Below are 17,705 nucleotides of genomic sequence, written 5' to 3' on the forward strand. Positions count from 1 at the left end.
ATCCTTCTCACCTTGCTGCTGACCTGAGTTTTGCCATATTGTTTCTCACCTTGTTAAACACCCCTTGTACACACTCACACATATACTAAGCTGTGCCATTTGCTAAGCAGTCTAAAAAAGGCAGCTAAGTTCATCTGTTTCCATATAATTGCTGTGCTAAAACATAAAGCAAATCAGTAGCACTGTGTTCTCTAAAGCTAAACAGGGGCCCTTTGAAATCTTTTCCTATGCTGTTAAATTGTTTGCAAAATATTTACTTATCAGAGGCATAAGGATCAACCACAAACGGAATGAATAAGCAATCTTCGCAAGATCGTTTGTTAAATCCTTACTTAAATGTAGGATAAAGATAAACTTGTTTTCAATAAGCACACACAGAATTAATAAACGAATCTTGCAATACATATTTTCATACACAGACCTGCAAACAGTTTTTAAAAGCTCGACCTGGGTTACATTCATCACTGCCACTATTTATCCTCTAAGGGAAACTCACCTTCTCACACACTAATCGGAACAGCAGATGTGATGTCTCCTATCGATGAAGGACACACTGCGTTGCCCATTGTTCTGGGTTCATGTACGTGCCAGTGACTCCTTCAGTTACGTGCAGTACGTACTGTTCTTGTCTCTATTTCACATATGAAGAAACAAACAGGAGGAAAGGAACTCACCCCAAACCACACCCTCTATAAGTGGTCAGGGAAGTGTGAAGCCGGTCCTCCCGCAGAGCGCGTGTTGGAGCCTCTCTGACAAGTTCAGAATCTCACCACTGGGCAGGGCTGCAGAGGCCGCAGAAGACCCAGGGAGAGATGTCTGGGCAAAGGCAGAATCAAGTAACTACCTTCACTCTCCGCCTCCATCCCAATAAAAACAGCTGTAAAGGGATTTCTCTTAAAGACAAAGCCAGAAAGAGGGGGAAATGGGAAATGAAACGACAGCAACAAAATTGAGGAAGCAGGAAAGCGAAAGGTTGAGTGGGGACTGAGCACTCTGGGCTCCTCCGGAACGCTGCACCCTAAGCTAACACTGGGGAACCTACTGACAACTAATTAACACCCCAGAAAGGTCCAAAGTCTCAGTACTTCACCAGGAATCTCTGGGTAGGGAGTGAGGGAGGGAGGGTGGGGTGAATTCTACTGAGAAACAGATGCTCAGATCCCCGCTGTGCCCCACCAGCGTTCTCTCTCTCTATTTTCCTGAATAGTTAAGAGTTCCTTGCATGTTTGGGGTGCCTGGGTAGCAGTTGGTTAAGCCTAGGAATCTTGGTTTCAGATCGGGTCCTGATCTCAGGGTCGTGAGATCGAGCCCAGCCTCGGGCTCTGTGCTCAGCATTGAGTCAGAGATTCTCTCTTCCTCTCCCTCTGCCCTTCCTACTCGTCCTCTCTCTCAACTAAATAAATAAATCTTAAAAAAGAAGAAGAAGAAGAAGAAGAAGAAGAAGAAGAAGAAGAAGAAGAAGAAGAAGAAGAAGAAAAGAAAAGGTTCTGACTCTTGATTTCAGCTCAGGTTATGATCTCAGGGTCATGAGATCAAGACCTGTGTCAGGCTTTGTGGGCTAGACGTAGAGCCTGCTTACGATTCTGTCTGTCTCTCTCTCCCTCTGCCCTGTCCTCGCATTGCTCCTCCTCTCTCTAAATAAAAAGTGGAGGGGGCGGGACGTTCCTTGCATGTTTGATAGAGTGTACAAGTGAAGCCAGCTGAATCCAGAGTTTCAAAGTTTTAAATTAATAGACACCATTTCCTGCTCTTGAGAATGGTTAAAACCTCCAAGACTGGCAAAACTAAGGACTGGTGAGGTTACTGGATAACCAGAACTCTCAGACACAGCTGGTGGAAGTATGAAATCGTATGACCACTTTGGAGAACAGTTGGAAAGGGACATTTACATTTATCCCATCACCTACCAATTCCACTCCCAGCCACTTGTCCAGGAAAAAAATGGAAGTGGTCCTCCACAAAGTGATTGACACAGCAATGTTCCTAACTATCTTATTCAGACTTTCTAAAAGCTGGAAACATTCTGAATTTCCATTCATAGGAGAATAAAAACAAAACAAAACAAGAAACCCTGCAATGTGACCACACAATAGCAGAGTACTCAGTAATAAAAAAGAATGGAAAACCAGTATACTCAACACCGTGGATGAAGCCTGCAAACTTGTGTTGAGCTACAGATCCTAGACGCAGAAGATTTGTACACTGTGTATCATTCTTTTTATCTGGAGTCTAAGGATAGGCGAAGCTACTCTAGTTATCTCCGGTGTCAGTGGTCCCCTCTGGGAGAGGAGTGAGAGCATGACAGAAAAGGAACAGGAGGGAAACCCCAGGGAAGACAGAAACTTTCTGTGTGTTGTTTGAAGTAATACCTCTAAGTGGGCAAACTCACCAATCTGAACACTTCTACTCTGTACACTTTTTAATGTAACAACTTCGTCATGTTCATAAATGTTCATAAATGCACAAAAATGTGCATTTTTAAATTTGATTTAAATAACAATAAAACTTTGTGTTCCAGGCACTTTTTAGAACTTTATACTTACAAATGAATTCAGTCCTTATGGTATCTCAAGGAGATTTTATTGCATCAGTTTTACAAATACAGACCGTGAGGCCTGTAGTGGAAGAAACTTGCCCGAAGGTGCACAGTGAGCCAGTGGCAGGGCTAGGGTTTGAACCCAAGTAACACGACCCTAGAGCCTAGACACTATTCAGTGGTTCCACGATGTCTTCCGCTAACCAAAAAGAGAGAGGAGGGTAAAGAAAGGATGATAGAGAAAACATGATACCTAAGTCATAAATCTGAAAAGAGGAGCTCCTTTAAACAAATTTTGCTCTAGCACAATGTTAAGTTTAGGATAGCTCTTAGGGGCTTGGTTCTTGACACTATGACTAAGGATAAAAAGGCAGGACCTTTGCCTCTCCTGGTGGGTCAGCTCCTTCGTTCACACTGGGGTGGCCCAAGCTCCTGGGCTGGCATTGCCTCCACAATGGTAATTGAGGGGCTGCCATGGGACCTGAGTCCATGTGAGCTCATTGCTGAGGCATGGCACGACCCACTTTTTCCAGAGCATTACTTTTAGCATCAGTCAGACCTAAATTCCAGCGTATGTCTATGGTTTTATATTTGTACGACCCTCTAAGCCTCAGTTTTCTTAACTGTGACCTTGGGATGTTGACAACTATGTGAAAGGGAAGACACGGGCAGCCACTCCATCTAGGAATATGCCCAGTGTTCATTCTCTCCTTCCCCCTCCTTAACAGATACCCCATTTTGTTAAAAGGGGCACTATGCCTGGCCAAATACATTTTCAGATGCCCCCACAATGAAGGGTGTCCTGTGGCATAGCGTAGCTCTGACTTAAAAGAAAAAAATCTCAGCAGAAGTCTGTCAGGATGTCTGAGCGAATTTTGGCTCTCTTGCTACTGGTAGCTGTCTGTCCTTCCTCCTGCCTGGAACTTCAGTGTGAGTCTGGAGGGGAAGCCACCATATTGCAACCATGAGGATGAAAGCTGTATGCTAAGGACGGGAGAGCAAAAATATGAAGCTAAGGACGCTGCTGCCCAGTGGAGCCCCCGCCCAGCCCAGGATGCTCTATTGCCAGACTACCTGTCGCCCGCCTGTCTGGCAATAAGACCATCTTGCTTATCATCTGAGGAAAAGATAAATCCTTCAGTGGCCAAGCTACTATATTTGGGGTTTATGTTACACAGAGGTGAATGTCATCCTTAACTTACCTTACAGCCAGATGGCTGGTAAGAACCATTAATGGGTGGCAGATAAATTCCCCCCAACTAAGCGGAGACTACGCCAATGTTGTTTCTACGTTTGGTATGGGGTTCCTAACAACAAAATGTATCAGTGGGATGACTGTACATTTTATCTCTATCCATACATGTTGCTGGTTTTCTAGGGATGGACATTAATGTAACCATTCTCAATCGTGGTAGTTTCAAGAGATCGTGTCTGTCAGCACTTTATTTCTGCCACAGTTAGGATACATGGTTGATAAGCTTCCAGTGCCAGGCACTTGTCTTAAAGACATTCGAAAGACGAAACTATCCCTGTCCTCCTTTCCTTCAAAGGCATTTCTTTAGTATGACGTTATCATGCAAATAAACCACACTCATTAGGCATTTGCCATACTGATCAATGTTTTGAATATTTAGCAAGTCAATTTACCTGATCATCAGAAAAATTATTCAGAGTGATTCCTCTTACAAATATTTAACAAAATCGAGGCTCCATTTTAAGTATTTTATGGAAATAAAGCACAGAGGGGTTAGGAAGCATTGTAGGGGGAGGAGCTAGGATTTGCCATCTGGTGCTCTGACCCAGCGCCTTCTGAACATGACTCATGTGCTGTATTCTTTTTTTTTTTTTTAAAGATTTTATTTATTTATTTGACAGACAGATCACCAGCAGGCAGAAGGGCAGGCAGAGAGAGAGGAGGAAGCAGGCTCCCTGCGGAGCAGAGAGCCCGATGCGGGGCTCGATCCCAGGACCTCGAGATCATGACCTGAGCCGAAGGGAGAGGCTTTAACCCCCTGAGCCACCCAGGCGCCCCAGAAACCTGCCTTCTTTCACGTAAATTCTACTATAGTCTTTCGGGCTTGAACACACAGTTGCGCCTCTTTCCAGACAACACCCCCCACGCCCCTCATGTGCTGTATTCTTAACTGCTGTCTAAAGTCAAAACTGGTCAACAGGGTTTGGAACTATTCAGTAAGTACGCATGCAAGTGTGTGCATGGGGGTGGTGCGCGAGACAGAGAGAGAGAGAGAGAGAGAGAGGAAGCGAGGGAGAGAGAACAAGAAATGAGAATGGATGGTAAGAAGTTTTGTTTGGAGGGCGGAGGGAGGAAATCATAAAAAAGGGGAAATTTTCTTTTATATGTCACTTATTAAATGCAAAATGAAAATAGCATGTTTGAGCCCCTTGTGCATAGTCTCAGGATTTAGAAACTGAAAATTGGTGGTCAAACACAGGCCGAATTTTCAAAACTAAAAAGAAGGTTGAATAAAGTTATAATTGGATACAGTAAATTCCTAGGCTAGACATCTTTTCTCTCATTTAAGGGAGAAAATTAGATACCCACGCGACACAGAAAATGAGACCTTGTGCAAAAAGAATGATGCAAAAAATGTACTTCTTGTCTAAAAATAATGAATCTTTCTGTTTGCTTTTAAGATTCTATTTATTTATTTATTTATTTATTTGACACAGAGAGAGAGAGAACAAGCAGGGAGAGTGGCAGAGGGAGAGGGAGAAGCAGGCTTCCAGCTGAGCAGGGAGCCCGACACTGGGCTCAATCCCAGGATCCGGGGACCATAACTTGAGCTGAATACAGATGCTTAACTGACTGGGCAACCCAGGTGCCCCCAAAATAATGTATCTTTCGATGAAGAGGAATTATTATGAGATACATATTAATATCCTACTAATGTATCTAACATAATATGGGCATTTTTTCCCTATAATTCAATTTATGATAGATTTAATAAGATTGTTACATGGAATGAGACTTAAATAAGAAGTAGAAACAGTATGATATACAACAAGCATTATTCTTTATTTCTTTTATTAAATAATAATATAAAAGGCTGCGTTATAGGGCATAAGGAAAAACCTGCCTTTATATTTTTTTTTTTTAAGGGAAGTAAATGGTGAATTACATGAACCAGATAGATTCAGCACTTCAAACTGAAATGGTGTTATAGAAATAATTTTTAAACCTCAGCTTTTTATCTCTGTTTGAATTGTTTTGGACTATTGTATCATGTTATTTCTGGCTGAGATTTTTTTGAGACTATGAATATGCAGGATTAGTCCTGGATAACACCAAGTACAATCAAGTAACCACGAGGTAGGACTGGAAGAAGAGGGAGTGGCTGTTGGCTGGCCAAGGTCAATATCGGAAAGTCCCGAGGACATCCTGAGTGCTAAGCTAGAAAAGTGGAGCATGTAGGCATTGCAGGTAGTTTCCAAAGAAACGGAAATGTCTTTTAGCAGATTGGAAATACACATATCTGCTTTTGCTATACCGTATCTTAAATATTCTCTCTTACTTGACCCGCTGTAGAGTTGTTGAGTCATTTCTGTTAAATTATACCAGAACCATTGACAAAAGAAAGTAACCAATCACGTTCTTCACTCGTTCCTAATTAGAGAACTACAAATGGGATAGAAATATCAACAAGATAAAAAAATATCTACATTAGTTCTATAGCTAATACCATACTTAATGGTGAAACAATGGCAGGGGGCCCAAGAATCACCAGAACAAACCAGACCCTGCTCCCTGTTACTACTGGTAAACTTGGGTTTAAGTTTCTGGCTGATGCAGTAAGACAATTCTGAGAAATAGAAGGCATGCCTAAAGAGAAGAGAAAAATTATCATATGCGTGTCGATTGTTTTAGTCTTAGAACTAAAGGGACTTAGCTAAAAATTCTTTTTTTAAAAAAGATGCTGTTTATTTATTTTGAGAGAGCGAAAGAGAGAGAGAGCAAGAGAACACACATGAGGGGCGGAGGGTCAGAGGGAGAGGAAGGGAATCCCAAGCAGATGCGGGGCTCGATCTCAGGACCCTGAGATCATGACCTGAGGAGAAATCAATAGTAGAAATCTTAACTGACTGAGTCATCCAGGCACCCCCAAAATTCTTAAAATAAGGAAGACAATTCAGCATAGTGGTGAAGTATGAGATAAATATCCAAAATACATTTTCTTTATGTGAGTAATAACCAGTTAGAAAATTCCATTCATGATAGTAACCTACAACATTAAATAGCTAGGGGAAAAAACTAGCAAAAAGTGTGACTTTTATGAAGTAAACCACAGAAGTAATTCAAAAGATATGAAAGAAGAGAAAGACATGCCATGTTTCTGAATGAGACTAAATATTCAAGATAAATTACTTACCAATAAAAATGTATAAATATTTTTAGCTTATCAAAAATGATTTTAATATTAAACTAGGCCATAAAAGTAGAGATATAACAAGGGGTTATAAAATCCTGAAAAAGGAAATATTGAAGTCATACTCACACTACCATATAATAAAATGTAATATAGAATTCTGGTGATTAAAACCATATGATATTGGCAAAGAAGTGACAGATAAATGAAACAAAATGGATAACTTTAGAACAGACTAGTATGTAGAAGAACATATTCCACAATAAAGGAAATGTCACAAACCAATGGGGAAGGCTTTTTCATCTGACAAATAAGATGGAAAACACTAATAAACTTCAGAGAAAAGCAAGATCCTCAGAGAAGAAACAGACATGGCGAATACACATATAAAGAGATGTTCAATCTTGCCAGTAATTCAGGAGATGTAAATTGAGGCCACATTGATTTACCTTTCAATACTCCTTAGATTGGCAAAAACTAGCAAAACATAACAAATATTGGAGAAATGTGGAGCAAGGCAAAATCATGAACCTTGCCGCTGAGAATATAAATCAGAATAGTCCCATTGAAATTTGCATTATCCTTTACATTTAATGGTTACATCCCCTACAGCCTAGAGTTTTGAATCCTAGATACACACTTCACTGAAATTGTTCCATATATGCTTAAGGAGATTTGTGTAAAAATGTTTTAGAAGCATTGTTCATATATGCAATGAACAAACAAAACAACATACTCATTGATGACAGAATAAAAAATACATTGTGGCATCTTCACACAATGAAGTAGTATACACCAGTGAAAATAAATGGGTAAAATTATAAATGAAAACTAAAAGAAAAGTGTTAAGGAGAAAAAAAAGCAAGTCACAGAATACTACGTACAGTATGATACTATTTTTATAAAATCCCAAACCAGCAAAAAAAAAATTTTTTTTAAGATTTATTTATTTATTTGACAGAGAGAGAGAGAGAGCACATGCGTGAGAGCGCACAAGGAGCGGGAGGGGCAGAGGGAGAAGCAGGCTTCCCATTGAGCAGGGAGGCTGATGTGGGGCTCGATCCCAGGACCCTGGCTGGAATCATGACCTGAGCCAAAGGCAGACACTTAACTGACTGAGCCACCCAGGTGCCCCCCAAACCAGCAAAATTAAATGACAAATTACTTAGATCATTTTAAGCAGGGTCGTGATAAATCCAACACACAGGAAGAGACAGGGTTTCTCCACGTTAGTCCCATTGACATTGGAAGTGGTAACACCTAGTTGTCAGTGATTGACCTACGCCTTGTTGGATGTTCAGCGATAGCCCAGGTCTCTACTCATTAGACACAGGTTGTAAACCCCACCCCTCTTTCGAAAACCAAAAATGTGTCCAAAATTGCAGAGAGAAAATTGTCACCAAATGGGAACCTCTGGATAAAGGTTACCCTTAGGTGTGGGACTAGGGAGCAAAGCAGGCAAATAGTAGGGGAGGAATCCAGGGGAAAGTGCCAAGTTAGCAATGACTCTTTGGTCCCTGGTTTATTTTCAGGGATGCACTTTATTATTACACCTCATGGCTTACATGCTTTTTATATATCAGATAGTACATACTTACGTTTAACATTAACTGTATATGACAATCTATAGTAAAAATACCAGAATAGAATATCTCAAAGTTAGCAATATACATTCTTAGAGACAAAGGTCATTGATGGTTTCTAATTGCTTCTCTGTATTGTCCGTTTTCAAAAGAAAAAAAAAAAAAGAACAGGCATTAGTAGTACAAAAAACACTTGTAAAACCTCCACAAATGAGATGACAACACTCCTTGATAATCATGGTAGAAAATGACACAAGTAGAATCATTTCAGAACTCATGAAAAAGTTCATTCCTTATTTTGTCACTTACATTTATTATACAATCTAATGTTGATGCAGCAGCATTTGATGTAGCCAGTTCACAGGGTCTTCTTTGGGTTGTCCTGCATCTTGGAGAGTGCTTGTTGATCTAGTGTGCACCCAGATTTATTTTCACAAAAGCTCATAAAAAAGGATTTGAAATTATTTGCGACTCTGCTCTATTGGAAGCTGCTGGCTGGGTTAGTCCCAGGCCCCCGATAAACCCTGGGGTTTGTTTCATCTGTTCTCTACAGCAGCTGACGCACAGCGTGTTCTGCTCTCTGTATTTCTAATTTTTGTGAACCCTTTGATCAAATTCTGATGATGTAAAAAACAAAACAATAGGATCAGTGGCAGCGGCAGCTAAATGAGTTCAAGAAGTTGTTTCAAGCATTGTCACAGTTGAGAAAATGATTCCTTTTCTTCAAATTCGATCCAAATTCTGGATGCTGAGTGAGAGAGAATTAGGTATTATTTTATTTATTTCTGGTAGAACATTCTCCCAGAGCCCCATGGATAAATAGTTGATGTGAATTCCACCAAGTACATAATCCAAGGGTCACCTTAGGCAATACACACTGAAACTTCTTCCTCCCTCACAGGGAAAGAGATGCTTTTCTTCCTCTGGTTGTGGGATACATAACTAGATATATTTACGGCCCAAGCATATGCCCCCTGTTTCTATTTAACCTTCATTTTTTAAAGAAGGAGGAACAGTAGAAATCAGGGATTTGAAACAAACTCTTCTCTACAATCTAGAAGAACTTACCTAAACTCTCTGAGACTTGGTTTCCTTGGAGGAGAAATGAGAGGCACCAGAACACCAGCCTGTCTGACTTTATAGGTAGTTGAGAGAATCGCTTAAGGTTGTGGAGGAAAGTGCTTCAGGAACTGTTTGTGTCTGCCGACCTATACCTGTATCTATGTGACTGCGGCTCTAGAGAGATGGAATGTGTAAGAATTAAATGGATGCACTTATTATCACCAGAATATTTCTACTCCAGGGAAAACCAGTCATTTTATTTTGGGGAAGAGGGAGGTCGAAAGGAGTAAGGGAAACAGTTGGTTTGCTTGTTTATTTTGTGAGTGGCCCCATTCTAAGGAGTTCACAGCCTCTCTCTCTTTTCCCAATGGTCAAGCATTCTGGTCACTACTCCTACAGTCTGAAACTATGGCTTAAGCGAAAGGCCAGTTCCTGGCCACTCCGTTCAAAGACTCCAGACACAGACATGTCCAATCCAGTGTTTCTCAACCACGGCCCATTTTGTTCTCCTTCTCCAGGTGACACGTGGCATTATCTGGAGATATTTTTGATTGTCACATGGTCCTACCGTCAGCTTGTGGGACAAGGCCAGGGTTGCTGCTCAACACCCTACAATGCGCAGGGCAGCTCTTCATCCCCAACAACAAAGAATTATCTGGCCTCGATATCAATAGTGCCAAGATTGAGAAACCCCCATCTAACTCAATATTGGGCAACTGTGAAATGGTTCAACTCTTTTGAAGCTTATTCTCTATCCTACTCATGTATCTAGGGTTAACTGGTGATTAGAATGAAATTCAAGTTTCTGACTTGCTTTACACCATTGTATCAAAAAGTTTGAATAGGTATATGTAAGTCTCTCTATTTACACTCTGTCGGTCTCCAGGGAATTGAGCCAACTGAACATTTTAATGTTAGATTCAACTGCAGCCGAGTAGAATTCTTCTTGGTCAAATAAATACCTCTTTTCTTTTCATTGGGTCTCTACAACTAGTTCTTCACCTCTTGGTCTGATTCGGGTGATTTGTTCTAAGTTTAGAAAAGCTCATGCTTAAGGTTGAGTCACCATACCCCATCTCTTAAAACCCCATCTCTTAAAACCATTCGGGCAGACAGGTCCTCCATTATATTGGAAGGGACTCTAATCAGCCGGAAGTCAGGAAACAAAACAGACAGTGAGGGGCATCAGATGGTTTTCTAGGCAAATGAGGAGGCAGCTGCTAAGCTGGATTGACAAGAGCAAACAATCAAGGGGCCAGGGACACACATATCCATTTAATACCATAGATAAGAACCTTGAAGGATTACCTTTTTTTTTTTTAAGATTTTATCTATTTATTGGACAGACAGAGATCACAAGCAGTCAGAGAGGCAGGCAGAGAGAGAGGAAGGGAAGCAGGCTCCCTGCTGAGCAGAGAGCCCGATGCGGGGCTCCATCCCAGGACCCTGGGATCATGACCTGAGCTGAAGGCAGAGGCTTTAACCCACTGAGCCACCCAGGCACCCCGGAGGATTATCATTTTTTAGTATAATTAGAAGAATATGTCTTCCTCCAATCACCAATATACAATATAGAATAATAAAACAACTCAAAGGGTCAGAGCTATATAGCAAATAAGACACCACCCGAAGCAATCTTCCTTTAATTCTTATTTACCATCACATAGTAATGTTTTTATCAAGCTGGTAAAATAACACCACGAGATGACCTACTACAGATGTCATAATGTATTTTAAGATAGCTCTCTTAAATTCCACTGGAATTTAGGAAACAATTTGGAATAAATGTATCCAAAGAAAAAATATTACTGATTCTCATAGGAAGATATTTTTTCCCCTTTTGCTTTTATATCTCCTTGACATTGACAGTGTGACTAATGTACTCAGTGGTATGGGAAATCCTCAAGGCAATGACATCACAATATGTGATTTTTCCCTTGTGTATTCAGGAAAGTCAAAGTTCTCTTGTACACTTAAAGAATCAAAAAGCCCAACTTGAAATGGGAATAGTATCCAAAATAAACAAGTTGTAATATTCTCTTTCCCCCTCAAACCAGCCTTTCCCCCTATAGTTTTAAAGTTTGGAATTAGGTTGTCATAATAGTCTGACTTTCATTTTTAATTAACTAGTTATTTAGAAAAGAAAGAATGGAAGAAGAAACTTGCTGTGTATTAAAATCATTGATGTGTAGTTTTCTTTGGGTTCTGGTGTTTGATGAAGTGCTTTACATTGTTTTTGTTGTTGTTGTTGTTGCCAGCAACTGAAATACCTACAAATGCTTTCTGGCTCTAAAAGAACTGCACAGCATTGGCTACATATGTTTACCATTATCCACAGAACTGTCAGACCCTTTATTCCAGTGGAGGCATGCATGGAAATAGGCCAGGACGCAAAGGAACACAGTTCCGGTAGTGAAATTAGCAACTGGACAACATTCCCAGAGAAGCGGCTGAGTTCAATTCTGGCAAAAATCCCACTGCTGCTGGTACCAAAAAAAAAAAAAAAGTAAAAGGAGGAGGAGAAGAAAAGAAATTATAAGATAAAGAAACACAAAAAATAAAATTTATCTAGGGAATAAAAGGGGGGTGAATATATCTGATTTGAATAGCCTATCGAAAAGTAATCCTGATAATTCTTTCCATTTATGCTAAAGTTTTGGTTTTTGGGTGATTTCTGATTTTGAAATGGCAGAATGCTTTTCTGAACCTGGATTATATGTGACAGTTTAACATGTAAGACTGGCAAACTTTTCACCTTTGAAGAGAATTTTAAAAGGTTATCCCCTTACTATGGTCACAGGGTTTAAAAGCCATCATCATGATTGAACTAAATTGTGACCATTATTTGTATTTGCCCCAAACAGTATCCACTCACCAAAACAACTATGGTGAAATAGAAAAAAAGTCAATTTCTTAGCTTAATTTATAAAATATTGTAGGGGTAACTTGAAATGTGGATAATCAATACAAGATACATTACCAATAATTTATGGCATTTCTTTAGTACTTAATTAGAGGTTACTAGGTAACATGGATGCATTTGTAACATATTGCTGAATTTTCAAAATATTAAGGAGGGCCTTTTGATATCACAAAGCTTGTTGGGGACCAGGTAAAAGTCCATAAATTTACAGATCTGTATCACCATAATACAAAATATGTCTTGGCCTTTCAGACGCCACTAAAAATACTATGTGCTAATCATTGTAGATGTATTATTTTATTTAAGCTTAGCAACAATTGCTGAAATAGGTTTTATTATCCCTTAAAAGGTAAGGAAATTGAAGCATGAAGACTTACATTAAGAAGTATTTGCAGAGCTAGAATTTTCATCCTGGTCTGTCTGACTCTGAATCTACATTATAGACTCAATAAACCCATTTCCCCTTCTTTCTGGACCCACAGCTAGACTATATTTCCCAGCCTCCCTGGTATTTAGATATGGCCTTAGGACCAAGTTCCAGGCACTGGGATGTAAACAGAGGATTTTACCATTTCTTTGCAGTACCCTCTTTTACACTATGCCCCTTCCATTGGTTTGAGGCAAATATGCGTGGACACCTTTGATGTTGAATATGACATGACGGAGGCCCAGAAAAAAATGGTCCTGGGCCCCTATGTTGCCCCTCAGTCAGACACATCAATTTTGGAATTTATGTCAGTGAGAAATAAACTTCTGTTGTATTTGAACCATCATACGTGTTGGCTCTTTGTTATAGCCGCTAGCATTGCTTTGCCTGTATACAGTATTGCCTGTATATGATGGTAATAGGTCTTTCCTCATACTGAAAGGACTCAGAGAAGTCCTTACAAATGGGCAAACCTGGAAATCACTTTTACGTAGGAACCTGAAGAAAAGAGATGTGAAGGAACAAGGAGACTCTTCATCAACTCTTTTAAAGAAACTTGCATTCAGAAAAGACATCTCTTATTTTTCCAAATAATCAACAAATATCTCAAGAGTCATAAAAACAACTATTGGATATTTGAAAATTGGATATACTGTGTGAAGACCAATACTATGTACATATTTCTATGTACATAGAAACACTATGTCACAGGGATTTTTTTCCAACTCTCCCCCCCTTGGATAATTATTTTTTTAAAGATTTTATTTAGTTATTTGACGGAAAGACAGCTAAGGAGGGAACTCAAGCAGCGACGGGGAGGAAGAAGGAGAAGCAGGTTCCCTGCTGAATAGGAAGCCCGACATGGGGCTTGATCCCACATGACCTAAGCTGAAGGCAGATGCTTAACTGACTGTGCCAGCCAGGTGCTCCTGGATAATTATTTTTATTTGATAGATTTTACTTGAAAACCTCAGAAGGCAAGGGAAAGGAAAGCAAGAGCCCCATGATCCCTCAATGGGATCATTTAATTCAAGCAAACAAGAGTTGCTTACAATTAAATAAAATTTTCAAGCTCTTAGGGATATTATACTTCACTTTTATAAATTCTGGTGATCAGGCATGAAATTAAACTTCTCTAAAAATCAACATTAATGACTTTCAGGGTACTTATGTTTGTATGAAAAAATATCCCTCAAAACCTACATTTTTGTGCATCTATTTTAAAATGTATTTAAAGAAGCCCTTGGGATAATGCTGGAGCTTTATAGGATTGTCATAAAAATACTGTATGATCTAAAGTGAAATCTTAATGTCTGCAAGGAGAATAAAGCTGCTCTAGTTGGAGTTGGGACAATGGAGCAAAGTCTGCTTCTTCCCCTGTTGTCCCAGTCCAGGTCCAGTCTGGTCTGACATTGATCTCTGACTCTCTGACTATCCCATGTGGTGGTGAGTGAATAGTGTCAAAGTTCCAGACAGGAGGCAGTGAAATAGAGTGGGAATATTATAAATTCTAGAATAAGAGACACCTGCCTTTTCTACTTGTTAGCCATTAGCTTTGGTTAAGTCATTAGTCATTAGTCATATCATATCATTAGTCATATCATTAGTCATTAGTCATATCATAAGTCATTAGATATCTCTAATTCTGAATTGTGATTTATCTGCAAAACAGAAAGATGCCACCTACCTTGGATGGTTTTGGTGAGACTTACCAATAATATAAAAGGAGCCCCTGGCAAGAATAGATAATAAGTAGAAGTGGTTGCTCTCATTGTGGGAGCACAGCCCATTGTTAGAGCACTATTCTGTCTCACGGGGAGGGAAGTCGACAAGACTTTGTTGGAAGGCCCCAATCTTTGGTCTAAGGGTCAGACTCGGGTTTCAGTCCAAGTAGGGAAAAGCTGGTACACAAACACAGAAAACAGATGTTCAGTCATAAGGATAGAGAGAAGATTTCCGGGAGCACAGAAGCCAGTCCAGGATCACCAGGTACTAGGTTTATGACAGCATAACTGCCTCCAGATCTTAGTCACTAGAATGGAGCCCCTTGTGTATGGACAGATAAAAAACTGGGAAGAGCTGACTCTCCAGGCTATAGCCATATTGTGTCTGCATCTACTTGAGCTTGAGACTGGCAGACTGAAAGTTGTTGCAAAAAGTGAGCTATGTTTCTCAATTTTTTTGCTTTATCTTTGTATCACATTCAACGATAAACCTTTTCCAGATTCTTACTTGCAGTCATGAGATGGAATTCTTCAGTTCTTTCAAGTACAGACTTATATAATGAGATCTGAACTTCCATGTCTTCTAATTTCTAAATTATTTATGATTCCTCACTATATTTCTGCTTGAAGATCCTGACTTGTGCATTTAACTTCACTGGACTACTCAAATAACTCTTAGGGTAGAGAATGTATCTTACTATCTCAGTCAGGGTCCCATAAGAAAGCAAATGGCACTCCCAAGCAAATATAGGAGTCAAATGAAATAAAGGGCTATTTACAAAGATATGAGCAAGGTTGAGGAAAATCAATAAGGGACAGTGTCAGTATTTGGGGACTAGCAATGTTGGGAAGCTGGTTCCACCCATAGGGCTAAAGAGACAAGGGAAGGAGAGAGTAGGGGTCATCTGATAGAGACTGTGGCCTTCAGTAGAGGTTTGCAAGCAACTAAAGCAGAAGCTATACCCTGATCTCATTTCCTGCATGCCTTCTACCCTCTAACTTCCTCCCATTCTCTCTCATTGGCCAAATTCAACCAGAAACCAGAAGACAAAGGAGAAAAAATATATATATATCCACATTTGTCTTCTTTTAAAAATATCTTACAGAGGACATCCACCTGGCTCAGTGGGTAGAGCATGTGACTCTGGAACTTGGGGTTGTGAGTTCAAGTCCCATCATGGGTGTGGAGCTTAATTAAAAAAATAAAATCTTGAAATAAATAAATAGATAAATAAATGTCTCTTACAGTACTACACGTATCATTATTGAATTGAGCTTTATGCTTTACTGGTTTATAAAGACAAAACAAAAAACCTCCGCTAAACTGTACTGCCGACATTGTCTCTTCATTAAGCCACTTCATATAAGTCCTTTATCCTCCCTTAGCTTGCTTGCTTCCTTCCTTCCCTTCTTTCTTCCTTCAACTGAGACTCAGTCTCATGGGGGGTCAGAGATGTAAACTGATGCTATTCATAAGATGAAGTCTTTAAAGGGAGGTATAGAGATGTATACAAAAGGGATTGATGCAGGACCTTCCCCCGAAAGAGTATTCCAGAGATGTCAAAATGAGAAGCAGGAAGACTGCTAAGGTGCTGGCCAACCATGAAGAATTTCCTGCTGCTTCTCTTACCTCTGGGCTCAATCATGGGATGCATCATCAGGGTGCGGGACAGCCCCAGAGACAATCGCTTCGAAGGCCCCCTTGCTCCAGAGAGAGGGAGGGAGGGAAGACAGAGGGATGAGTGCCTCGAGCTGAAGGAACCTCTGCTCCTGAAGTCGGCTTTCACTACAGACCTCCTAAGGTTGGATATGGATATGATTAGGGTCTGCAATAAGTGACATCTGTTTGCTCTGACCTTTGGGTAATGTGGCGTTTCTTTCTCTGGGGCAGATGCTAGAAAGGTGTTTATTGTGAGTTGACAGGGGTCTTGGTGGGTGGTGAGGTGTGAGTCAAAATTCGACTATGCATTTTGGCATTCTGTCTACAGATGTTTCTCAGATGTTTGTGGGCGGGCATGTCTTTAAATAAAGAAATACTAAATGTATGTTTCTTTTGTGGAGGAAAGGAAAAAAAAAAACTCACACTTAAAAGCTTGGCCCTTTATGCCTTCTATGGTACTCTTGTTTCGTGGCCAGATTAGGGTTAGTTATTGCACGTATTTTCCGAATGGAAATTTTGATCATTTAAGGAAAAATAATCTGTTAGTTTGAAATTCCCATGCTAATGAAGAACTTGAACATTGCAGTAGGGAAAGTATGGGAAACTTCATTAGGTACCAGATACTAAATGTATGCAGTCTTGCTCTCCTTTATCCTTCTGAAGTACCCTTCCCCCTCCTCAGGCCAAAAACTGGATTTGGTAAGGCTCATTCCTTACTCCAAATGTTCTCTGCATTTGGAGTTGAGGGTGTCCTCAGAATTCAAAATCTATACCCATTTTATTATACCATGGAAGTCATATCTTCCATTGCAGATTCTAGTTTTGTAATATTAGAGAGAGAGATCTTGAAGGATATTCAATTTTTAATTTTTTCAGAATTACATTGATATATAAAAAATTGATTCACAAAGGTATGGAAAATCAAACCATGCTTTTGAGACTATCTTTCTCTTTTTTCTACCTTAAGGAAAAAAAGTAACTAAAAGAAAAAAAGTCTATTTGTTTTGGGTTCCCAGAATCAACAGTTTTAAAAGAGTTTCTCAAGTCTCTAAAGAAACTCTCTTTTAGTTTGAAAAATCTATTTGAGGGGTGCCTGGGTGGCGCAGTTGGTTACGTGACTGACTTTGCCTCAGGTCATGATCCTGGAGTCCAGGCATCGAGTCCTACCAACATCAGGTTCCCTGCTCAGCAGGGAATCTGCTTCTCCTTCTGGCCTTCCCCCTCTCGTGCTCTCTCTCTCTCATTCTCTCCCAGATAAATAAATACATACAATCTTTAAAAAAAAAAAAAAAAGAAAGAAAGAAAGAAAAAAGAAAAATCTATTTGAAAAACTTGACAAACAAGGGTGTCTGGGTGGTTCAGTGGGTTAGAGCCTCTGCCTTTGGCTCAGGTCATGATCACAGGG

At 39.9% G+C, this 17,705-nt stretch overlaps 1 long non-coding RNA gene across 5 annotated transcripts in view; it reads right to left on the reverse strand.

Annotated features, from left to right (window-relative positions):
- Positions 1-8,016: 8,016 nt before the first annotated feature.
- Positions 8,017-17,705, reverse strand: part of LOC116588272 — an 89,453-nt gene continuing 79,764 nt past the window's right edge. For 4 of the 5 annotated variants that reach the window (XR_004284869.1, XR_004284870.1, XR_004284867.1 and 1 more), the window contains 2 exons: positions 9,573-9,740; positions 8,017-9,252 (listed from right to left, as the gene is read on the reverse strand). This is a non-coding gene — a long non-coding RNA (uncharacterized LOC116588272). The remainder of the gene's footprint in view (positions 9,253-9,572; positions 9,741-17,705) is intronic. The other variant, XR_004284871.1, reaches the window with a different exon arrangement.

Source organism: Mustela erminea, chromosome 4, assembly GCF_009829155.1.
Source record: "Mustela erminea isolate mMusErm1 chromosome 4, mMusErm1.Pri, whole genome shotgun sequence".
In the NCBI taxonomy this organism is placed as follows: Eukaryota; Metazoa; Chordata; class Mammalia; order Carnivora; family Mustelidae; genus Mustela; species Mustela erminea.